Below are 12,006 nucleotides of genomic sequence, written 5' to 3' on the forward strand. Positions count from 1 at the left end.
CCCTGTGTATGTGAGTGTTTACGTTATCCCATGGAGCTTTGTTCGCCTGTTCACTGTCATGTATACATGTATTAGTGTGCACACTTCCCTGAGAACATGTGTTAGCATGTCAATTGTCATGTGTACATTTGTTAGTGTGTATTTCTCCTAAGTATATGTGCAAGCATGATCATCACCCTGAGTATATGTTCATGGGTTAGCTTCCCTGTGCATGTGTTGCATGTTCACTGCCCTGAGCACGTGTTAGTGTGTACACCATCCTGAGGACCTAGCCTGGTGTTTCCACTGCCATGTGTTCCTGTGTCACTGTGCTCAATGTCCTAAGTACATTTGATACATTTTTCACTGTGCTGAGTATATGTGCTAGTGTGCCCACTGACATTCATGTATGTGTTAGCATGTTCACTGTACTTGTATTAATGTGTTCACTAACATTAATACATGTATTAATATGTTCACCATCATGAGGACATAAGTTATCACGGTCACTGTCCTGGGTGGACATGCTTGTATGTTTCACTGCTGTGTACATGTGCAAGTGTGCTCACTATCATGTATGCTTATGCTAGTGTGCACATCATCCTGAGTATGTGTGTTAGTGTGTTCACTGTTCTGGGTAAATGTGTCAATGTGTTTATTGTCCTGAGTGCATCTAGTAACGTGTGCCTTGCCCTGTATACATGTGTGGTGTCTTCACTGTCATGTGTACATGATCTAGTATGTTCATTGCCCTGAGTACATATATTATTGCATTCTCTGTCATGTGTACATGTTTTGGTGTGTTTATGGTGGTGTGTGCATGTGTTAGCATGATCACTTCCCTGAGTATATGCATCAGCAGACTCACTGCCCATGAGTACATGTATTAGTGTGTTCACTATTTTGTTTACATGTATTAGTGTGCTCGCTTTCCTTATACATCTTTTAGCATGTTCACAGTCTTGAATACATGTATTAGCATGTATACTGTCCTGTGTACTTGGTTTAATGTGTTCACTGTCCTGTGTACATGTTAATATGTTTACTGTCATGTGGCATCTCTTAGCATGTTCACTTTCCTGAGTATGTGTATTAGTGTATTCATTTCCCTGAGTACACGTTTTTGTCTGTTCACTGTCATGTGTACATGTGTTAGCATGTTTGCTGCTCTAAATACATGTGCTCATTGTTTCACTACCCTAAGGACATGTGCTGTTCTGTGTACATGTGTTGGAGGTGAAAACCTGATTGAAGAGAATCAAACATGTATTACAGGAAAGAATGGCACTGTTGAAAACTGAAAGCTTGATTAAGATGCAGCGGAGAGTGGATTGGAAGGGGGAGGGTCAGTGATGGATACAAGTTCATGTTTGTAATTGGCACAAGGGGAATAGGCTACACAAGACGGCAAGGATCATGGAGGGGGACATGGCCGAGGGTTAGGTAGTTTAAATGGATTAGGGAGACTAACGGGCAGTGAATTCAAGTAAGGCCCAGAGGGAATGAAAGGATGAAGAGTTGATCAATGGAGTAGTTGAGGAGGATCTGAAAGAATTATATGTTTGCTCATTATATCAATCACACGTTATTTACTTCATCCCAATTATACATTATTTAGTACATCAATTAGATGTTTTTATTCATTCACAAAACCATTGCAGTTAAGAATCAACCACATTGCTGTGGGTCTGGAGTCACATGTAGGCCAGACTGGGTAAGGGTGGCAGATTTCTTCCCCTAAAGGGCCATTTGTGAACCAGATGGGTTTTCAATTCCAGATTTTTTTTGTTTGAACTAATTGAATTTAAATTCCACCAGCTGCAATGGGATTTGAACCCTTGTCCCAAGAGCAGTAACCTGAGCTTCTGGATTACTAGCCCAGTGACATTAACACTGCACCACCACCTCCCCTCATGTGTTAGCTTGTTTATAGTGTATTAACTAAACATTTTGCACAGACTACCCCACACATATTGTCAAGATAATTCTCCTGGTCACATATGTTGCCATGGTGATCACCATGTTGAGGCGCCCTCTTCAATTCCGGACCTGCCTTAGCAGTGCCCGCCTCTTCTGGCGAGGCTGCCCTCCAGTTGGGCCAACGCAGTCTAAGTCCCACCCGCCATCCTTAATTGGACGACGAGCCCGGGGGTGGCCAATGAGGATGTCGTCTCTGGGAAGATGACTGAGCCAGTTCCGCTGTCAGCAAGTGGGGGCTCATGGCCCCCAGCTTCCTTCCCGTGTGGGGGGTCCCGAAGCCTGTAGGATAATCGGCTTCAGTTGTTTGGAGTCTTGGTCAGACCCCTCCTTGACTTCAGCTTTGGGTACCCTGTCACAGGAAGAGTATATTTGTCTAGGAAGGGATGTAGTGCAGACTCAGCAGAATTATATCAGGGCTTCAAAGGTTGAATTAAGAGGACATGTTGCCTGGACTAAACCCTTATTCCCTTGAGTACATAAGATTGTGAGGTAAAGATAATCGAGTTGGTCAAAATGCTAAAAGGTTTGAACCATTTCTTCTTGTGAGGAGTCCTGAACAAGGGAGCGCAATCTAAAAATGAGGTGGATACTGGGGGAGCTTTCAAGGCTGAGAGAGATAAGTCTTGCTGAGAAAGGGTAGCAGTGGAAAGATGAGTAAATGGAATTGAGGAAGAAATCAGCCATAATCTAACTGAATGGCTGAACGGGCTCAATAAGCTGAACGACCTCCTCCTGTTCCTGTGTTCTTCTTGACAGAAGCCCTCCGATCATTTCATAGAATCTTACAACATGGAAGGAGGCCATTCAACCCTTCATGCCTGTGCTGGACCTTTGAATGAGCTACCTAATTAGTCCCACTCCCTTTGCCCTCTAATATCGTTTCCCTTAATATTACACAAGGAGATGATGGTTTCCAAACTACCAGCAATCACTGTGAGGGGCTTTGTACGTTTGGGAGTACATTGCTACAACACAGTTTATTAAGAATGAAACACATTAAACACCATATGCCAGGATGTCGGTAAATTCCACTATCACAGAGTCTCCCCGGAGACTGACAAAAGCACTGACTAAATATAGTGATTCTCAGCCTCCCGCACACACAAGCTCCGAGCAAATCAGATGCTGCCCCTCCAGCAATGTGATCGGGTGATGTCAGGAGTCTTCCCAGGGAGCATGGGGTGGTCCAGGGGACGGTGGTAGGGTCCCAGGAGTCATACGCCTATTTTGAAACCGCTTCGGGAGCTGGGATGCTGCAGCCACACACATCTTGTTGCAGAATTACCACAGGAAGGTCCTACGATCTGGTGCTGGGAAGCACTTAGGGCCTGTGATGAAGAGGAGCTCAAATGCAATCAGCCTCTCCAGGAGTTGAGAGGCCTACAGTTCTCCTCCATTGAGGATGAATCTTGCTGGACTCTTTCGCTTCTGGGCCCGGGTGGATTTAACTGAGCTATCCAGCGCTCTACGGCCCTGCGAACATGTGCGGAGCTCCCCTTTCAGCATCTCAGCCGTGGCATTTCACCCTGTGAGGCAGTAGGTCACAAGTTCAAATCCAGGGACGTCAACACAAGGCCTGGACTAGCACCCCATGGCAGCAGCGAGGCTAGACAAGCTGTCTGAAGAAGGGTCATATAGACTCAAAAGGGTCACATGGACTCAAAACGCTAACTCTGTCTTGCTCCCCACAGAGGCCTGCAGAGTTTTTCCAGCATTTTCTGATTTTTTTTTTCCCTAGACATGCTGCCTTCTGGATCAGATGAGACCTGCCCACTCAGATGGATGTAAAAGATCCTGTCACTATATTTTTTGGGGGGAAAAAGAGAACAAGGGAGTTCTTCCTGATGTCCTGGCCTATATGTAATCAATCAAATCAACATATATATATAAATAAAAAAATCAGGTTCTCTGGTCATTATTTCACTGCTGTTTGTGGGATCTTGCTGTGTGCAGACTGGCTGCCAATTTTGCAGTGTTACAACAGTGACTGCACTACACTGGTTGTTAAGCACTTTCGGATGTTCTGAGGTTTGCTTTCTCTGCCTTTTTTCTGCTGGCGCACAGGCAACGGGATTTTGCCATCACATTGGATGGAGCAGCTCTCTGGAGCGGGCATGGGTCGTGGGCACTGCCTCTTTTCCTCTTGGCTCAGGTTGTCCAGTGGAACTTTTGCCTCTCTTGGCCTTCCCTTCTCCCGCAATCTTTGAAATTTTAACAGTCAAATTTGGCCTCACCTTACCACTTCCAGTGTGGACACGATGGGCTGAATGGCCTCCGTCTACACTGTAATAATTCTGTGATTCTGTGATTAACTGCAGCATTCCAGTACATTCCGCAGGGTGGTGACCTGCAGAATGGGACTTGGTCCCTCAGTAACATAAACAATACCATCGTGACCTGGTGGCTGATCTGAGCCAACCTGTGCCAGCAGAGTGGGGGCAAGGGAAGGAGGGGGCACTGTGCGAGCCCACCTTTGTGGAAACATAGTGAATGCAGGAGAGCACACCTTGCACGCTAAGCAGTGCACACACAAAGCAGACAGATAGTGTACCGAGCAAATCAGACAGTATATTGAGTAAATCAGACAGTGTACCGAGCAAGCCAGATAGTGTACCGAGCAAACCAGACAGTGTACCGAACAAACCAGACAGTGTACCGAGCAAACCAGACAGTGTACCGAGCAAACCAGATAGTGTACCGAGCAAACCAGACAGTGTACCGAGCAAACCAGATAGTGTACCGAGCAAAGCAGATAGTGTACCGAGCAAACCAGACAGTGTACCGAGCAAACCAGATAATGTATTAAGTAAATCAGACAGTGTACCGAATAAACCAGACAGTGTACTGAGCAAACCAGATAGTGTACCAAGCAAACCAGACAGTGTATCGAGCAAACCAGGCAGTGTACCGAGCAAACCAGTCAGTGTACCGAGCAAACCAGACAGTGTACCGAGAAACCAGATAGTGTATTGAGTATATCAGACAGTGTAATGAGCAAATCAGACAGTGTACCGAGAAAACCGGTCAGTGTACTGAGCAAATCAGACAGTGTACCGAATAAACCAGTGTACCAAGCAAACCAGACAGTGCACCGAGCAAACCAGTGTACCGAGAAACCAGACAGTGTATAGAGTAAACCAGATAGTTACCAAGCAAACCAGACAGTGTACTGAGCAAACCGGACAGTGCACCGAGCAAACCAGACAGTGTATAGAGTAAACCAGACAGTGTACCAAGCAAACCAGACAGTGTACCAAGCAAACCAGACAGTGTATAGAGAAAATCGGAGCCTGCACATCGCAAATCAGACAGTGCCCAGCACAAAACAAAAACAGGATTACCTGGAAACACTCAGCAGGTCTGGCAGCACCGGCGGAGAAGAAAAGAGTTGACGTTTCGAGTCCTCATGACCCTTTAACAGAACTGTTGAAGGGTCATGAGGACTCAAAATGTCAACTCTTTTCTTCTCCACCGATGCTGCCAGACCTGCTGAGTTTTTCCAGGTAATTCTGTTTTTGTTTTGGATTTCCAGCATCCGCAATTTTTTTGTTTTTATCTCAGTGCCCAGCACAATGCTGACACTGGACACTGAATGACACGAACTAAGGGAATACAACCCAGGATAAACACAAGGTAACGTGATGCACGATGTAGAGATGCTTCCTCAGCAGAACGCTCTAGCGCTGAGTTCACAGGCAACATTACATGCTCTGGGTACAGGTACACCCCCGCTTTGCAACATGTTAAGGGCTTGTCCCCTCAATCGCCTTCCCCATGGCGCATAGAGGTTTAGCAGTGGGACTGCCACACAAGATTACAAGGACATGATTCCACTCCAGGACCAATAGAGTCTGAGACTCTTTGCTGCATTGCTGGTTTTCAGATCAGCGAGTGCTGGAAATATGACAACTCTACAGTACGATCCAACACGCAAGGCTAAGAAACATGTGACAAAAATGGATCCCCTCACTATGGTATACCTCCAGGGTCCTGTGCCCAGGGCTACGAGACATGGCCGACGGCAGAACCAGTGAACTTTCAGTGGCGATGGTGGAAGAGCTGGAACCTCGAGGGACAAAGGCCACTCAGAGACGGAGGGAGGATTCTTCAGAAAAATTATTTGTGCTTTCTTGAAGCACACACGAGGCACTCCAGCTGTTAGCCGGCGAACACATCCATTCTCGTGCCTTCCTATGCCAACTGGAAAACAAAAGGACTCGACACCCAATTGGATGATGCTTGACTCAATATTTTTATATCTGATAAAGAGAAATGTTCAAAGGCAGTGACCAAAGAAGAACAATCTTTTTTTATTCGATGTCCCGATGATTTGTCTCCAGGGGTTTGCATACGGCAGTGTCCCAGAGATTGATCTGCAATTCCTGGAGACTCCAGGGCCAATCCTGGAGGGTTGGCAACCCTACCAGCAACTAAGGAAGGAAGCACAGGGTTGTGAGGCTTGGAGAGAGGAGCAGAGGACATGCCCTTGGGCTGATCACTAGTGCTATTACTGAGGAGTGCAGATTCTGTTTATGGAAGGTGCTGGTTCATCTATTTGCTTAGTTCTATTGTTTTATCTCACTGACAATGGGTTGGGGTGTTGATTTCTATACTCTCGGAATATCTACCTAACACCGAGGGCCGGAGGGGGGGAAGGCAAGTGGGATTAATTCATTGCAGATCCAACAAAGTCACAGGGATAGCAGAAGGATAATGGTTAAAAGGCTTGGTGAATAGTAACTGAGTTTGATTAGAGGCCTGGGTTGTCCAGTTGTCCAGTTCCTCTGTTGCGCCAGTTGCTATTTTTCCATGCCCTGTGCCAGTTTCCCAGGGACATCTCTGAGGGAGAGTGCCAGTTTTGGGGGGAGTCGGGTGCCACAGGCTCACGGGACTTCCAAAAAAACAAATCCAATTCATAAAAGCACGATAAGAGAGAAAAATGTAGGCGTTTGAACCCCCGAAATTGGACTGGGATTAGAACCCAGCTCGTGACTATGTGAACATATTGAGTAGGAGTAGCTTCAATGCAAATTCCTTAGGATTGGGCCGGGTTTAAAATGGTTGAATTATGAGGACGAGTTGCAGAGACTGGCCTTGTTTTCCCTTGAGTATAGAAGATTAAGGGGTGATCTAATTGAGTTGTTTAAGATGATTAAACGATTTGATAGGGCAGACGGAGAGAAACTATTTCCCCTGCCAGGACAAAGGGGAATAACCTAAAAGCCAAGCCACCCAGTTAGTGCAAGTCTGGAAATCCGTCCCACAAAATACCATTGAGGCTAGTTGGGGGGGGGGGTCAATTGAAAATTTTGTAACTGAGTTATAGCTAAGTGGTTCTGATGAAGAGTCACACGGATTCGAAACGTTAACTGTGTTCCTCTCCGTAGATGATGTCAGACCTGCTGAGTTTTTCCAGCTATTTTTGTTTTTGTTACAGCTAAGCAGTGCTGGATAATGATATCGAGTGTTCCGGAATAAGGCTGGGTAGCTGAAGTTAAGATATAGATCAGTCAAGATTTAATTGATGGCGACGCAGGACTCAAGGGGCTGAATGGCCTCCTTCTGCTCCTAGATTCCTAGCAATGCGACACAGGCGTCTGAGGGATTGGTAAAGACCTGCTGAGTTTTTCCAGGTATTTCTGTTTGTGTTCTGAGGGATTGGTCTTGGACGCTGCCTGGTTTGACAGCACTTTGAGTGTCTTTTCTGCCTTGTTCTGAATTCTCAGTCTACCCTGTGCTGTGCCTGGCCCTTGGCTAAGCTTCTTTTGAGAGATTCTGAAGTGATTCTCTTCTGTCACTGAATGCCTCCCTAAAGGAAGGCTTAATTCCTTTTGCTGTTATTCACAAACAGCTCATTCAACGCTCTCCATTCTCTTTTGTGCAACACCGGCCCCATTCTCAAGGCTCTTCAGGATACAGCTGGCCTCAAGCAGCCCTGGATGAAGCCCACAAGGTTACCAGCAGCTGAGGAACACATTAGAGAGCCGCACGAACTCAATGAAGGGGCATTGTGCTCAGGAATGCGATCCTGAGGGAAGCAGCATCTTTGTCACGGGAAATGGGAACAAAATAAAGGACAAAAATAAAATCTGCCTGAAAACCCTGTGGTATGCATCTGCCTGTGGCGTGGTGCTAGAGCACATTAGAAGCAAGATAGCTTGTATTTCTACAGCTCCTTTCATAACCTCGGGATGCCCCAAAGTGATTACAATCAACTAGATGCTTTTTGAAGTGTTGTGATGTAGAGAAACGCAGCAGCCAATTTGTACACAGCAAGCTCCCACCAACAGCAATGAGATCATTATTAATTGCTTGTTAATTGTATTATCAAGATTAAGAGAGACTTGCCGGGTCATTGGTCTAAGGCTTTGATTCTCACTTTGGGATTTTCATTGAATGGGCTTGGGGAAAAGGGAATCTTGCGGTGCAGTGGGTAGTGTCCCTAACTCTGAGCCAGTAAGCTCTGGGTTCAAGTCCCACCCCAGGATTTGACAGCCAAGGAAGGTGTGCTCATATTATGGCCAAAGAGGTGAAATATCATCCTACAAATCCTTCTAACACACATCAGTGGCAGGTGGTAAGAGTGGGAGAGATTCCTGGTCAGCCATGTGATGGAAAGAATATTAGTGCCTTCACTATCCACAGCTCCAGACTACAACATGCATGTTGCCACAGCCACCTGGACTCCCTGAGTGAATTTTAACACACTATAAGGAGAGATTTCCCCTTTAAGGGACGGTCAATTTAATTTATTTTACTATTTGGATTATAAAAAGAGACTTGCGTAGACAGTGTGGCTCAGCATATAGCACTATCCCTTCTGATTCAGAAGATTGTGGGTTCAAATCCAACTCTAAAGAGACTTGAGAACAAAATCTAGGCTGATGCTTTCAGTGTGGTGCTGAGGGAGTGCTGTAGTGTCAGAGGTACCTCTTTTTTGATTCATTAGTTTACTTGTTTTATTTGGTACTCAAAAGAGTGCAAAGAAGGACTTGTGGGATACTGTGCGGTGTTTAGGGAGGAGGCAGACATATGTAATGTTGCATTCTGTAAATAAATCTAGTATTATGAGAAAAGATTGGGTCTGGTTTCCTACTTCACCATCTGGCTTTGGAATGAATTAAAAATAATTATCAGATAATCTGTTATAATGTTGATCAGGGGATTAAGTGTTGGCCTGAACACCGTGAAAATTCCCTTGCTATTCTTCAGATGGGAACATTTCTGTCCACCTGAGGGGGCAGGTGGGGCCTCAGTTTAGCATCTCGCCTGAGAGTGCAGCACTGCCTCAAGTACCGAGCATTGCCCAGCACCTTAAGGATGAAGGAAGCAGAGAGGAGAGGGCAGCTAAGGGGTAGAAGGGAATTTTTGGGCAAAGAGGATTAAGGGTCGGTGGGAGGCAGGGCGGAAAGGCTCCTTCAATGTACGATGTTTGCTCTGTGATCTCACCGTTGTTGAATTTGAGGAGTCAGTGACCCTTTTTTTTTGCTCTCCCCATGTTTCCGGTGGTTAACAATCTGTAAATGAGCTATCTTCTCATTGACCAGCTAAATTCTTTGGTGCTGTGCAGGCCAATCTAATTTCAAAGAGGATACGGTTTGGACCCATCTTCCCTACAATCCCGAATGAGTGAGCCGAGAATGCAGCCTGTACCTGGTAACAAGCTCATCCCTAGGGTGGCCACTGATGGAACTCAAGCGAGTCGGACACTCTGGGTTAAACTGCGATTGTCTCCCAGTCACTCAAAATAATTTCCAATCTCTCATTTGGGTCAGGCGAGGTGTATGTGTAGTGCCGTAGGGGGCAGTACTGAGCAGCCTTGTGCGTTTATTACGTGGGTTGAAGGGGAGAATGTGAATCCAGGAACTTTTTCTTTACTTTGCCTCAAGAGACCTTTAAGGTTCACCTGAACTACCCAAAAGAGGGCAGGTGGAAGTTTGACTAATGTCAATTTTGAAGGCAACAGTCTGTCCGACAATGGAACACTTTCTTACTAAGCACTGCAGTGTCAGTTTGGAATAAAAAATAAAAGTAAAAATGAAAGACCCCACCATATAGGATCCATTATTTTATCTGATCGGAAGCTTAGAGCGAGATTCACCAACTATCTCTTACTGTTGAGCACTTGAGACGGCAACATGCAAGGTTGGGAAAAGTTGGATTAGGAATTCTGGACGCCCTGGGGTACTAAGATCATTCAGGGACCTTTGCCAGGCTTCCTCTCACCATTCCCGATCAGGTAGCCATTAAAAAATAAATGTGTAATAAATTGGATGCATAGGCCTATAAAATGCTTTACATCACTTTAATCGCGGAGCAACTCATTTGCTTACATGAAATATATTTGCATGAGGCCTCTTGTGGGTACCCCATACTTGACTGAGGCCCCAGGGCACAGGTTGCATAGGCCCCTCTGCCTTGAGGTGATTGGAGGATCTGGGAGATAGATAAATGCTCTGGAGTTTTGTCACTGGGAATCAGAGAGTATGGAGGCTTGTTTTCCTCAAGAAGTTTAAAAGGCTGGGAAGAGCCAGGTTGGACATTTCAGAATTTTAAAAAAAGGCGGTTTAACAGCAGCATTCTCTCCCAAGCCAACAAGCCCAGCACCGACATGCTAATCACTAGAAACCAACTACGCTGGGTGAGACACGTCACTCGCATGCCTGACACCAGATTCTTGAAGCAACTGCTCTGCTCAGAACTCAGTTGTGGAAGGAGACTCCCAGGAGGACAACAGAAAGCTTTTAGGGGTGTCCTCAAAGCTTCCCTGGAGAGGTCAAACATCCCCATCGCCTCATCGGAGACCCTTGTGACCAACCAAAATGGAAGTTTCTTCTGAGGGGTCACCGGTCACATTGAGGAACTTCATTGGGATCTTGCAGAGGTGAAGTTGGAACGTCGGAGGGAGTGCAAAACCCTCCAAACACCCCCGCCCTGCCCAACCCTTCAAGCGGCAACTGTCCCCTATGCAGTGGAGTCCGCAGATCGCACATCGGACTGCTCAACCATCTCAGAGACCATCCAACCCAAGTGGAAGCAAGTCATCTTCGGTCCTGAGGGACTCCCTCAGAGAGAGAAAGACGAGCTAAAAACCGGACTGGCCGATATAGTCCCTGAAGAGTAGCCACCCTCGTCTTCATCCTCCAGTCTGTCCCCCAAGTCTGCTCTCAAGGTGAAAGAAAGTTATCATTCACTATTCAGTTGATTGATACACACATTTAACATAGGACCAGCAAACTAACAAAGTGTAAAGCACAGCAAGTGAATACAATTGGTAATCAGTTGGAATAATTCTTGGAGTTAGCCTCATGAAATAATCCAATCCAACCACAGTACAGTGCACTGACCGGATTGGATAATGTGGTTCTGCATTCTGATTGGATTGCTGCTGTGCCACTCAAGGCTCAGTGAGTCTCACTCTCACTTCTGAGTCTGAAGGTCATGTACTTTCTCGCGAGACAAGAGCACTAAAATCTTGGCTACATTTCAGTGCAGTGCTGAGGGAGTGCCACACAGTCAGAGGAGCAGCCTTTTGGATTAAGGCGTTATACAAGGGCCACCACCTTCCCTCTTAGGTGGATGCAGAGGAACCCACAATGCTGTTTCAAAGAAGAGGTGGAGTGTTCTCCCATCACCCTGGCCAATATTAATTCCTCAGTCAATGAGACTGGTTATTATCCCAGTGCTGTTTGTGGGAAATTGTAATGCACAAATTGTCCACCACATTTTCTGCATTGCGACAGTGTCTACATTTCAGAAGTACTTCACTTGCTATAAAGCTCTAAGGCGCTAAAGAGAAATAGACATTGATTGAATTGGACTGTACGCTATCGCACTGTGATTGGTTTAGGCAGTGCAGCACTCTGTTACCCTTGGATTGGATTGAGCCAAAGCAGTTCTGTATTCTTTCTACCACATTTCAAGACAAGAATTGAACGCTCATGAACATTTGATAAATCGTTTCAATATTTGATCAGCAAGACAACATCAATCCAAACTTCCTTCAACTCGGAGAGTGGAATTGGCACAACTGGGTCATGACACCTG

This window comes from Carcharodon carcharias, chromosome 30 (assembly GCF_017639515.1).
Source record: "Carcharodon carcharias isolate sCarCar2 chromosome 30, sCarCar2.pri, whole genome shotgun sequence".
NCBI classification, from domain to species: Eukaryota; Metazoa; Chordata; class Chondrichthyes; order Lamniformes; family Lamnidae; genus Carcharodon; species Carcharodon carcharias.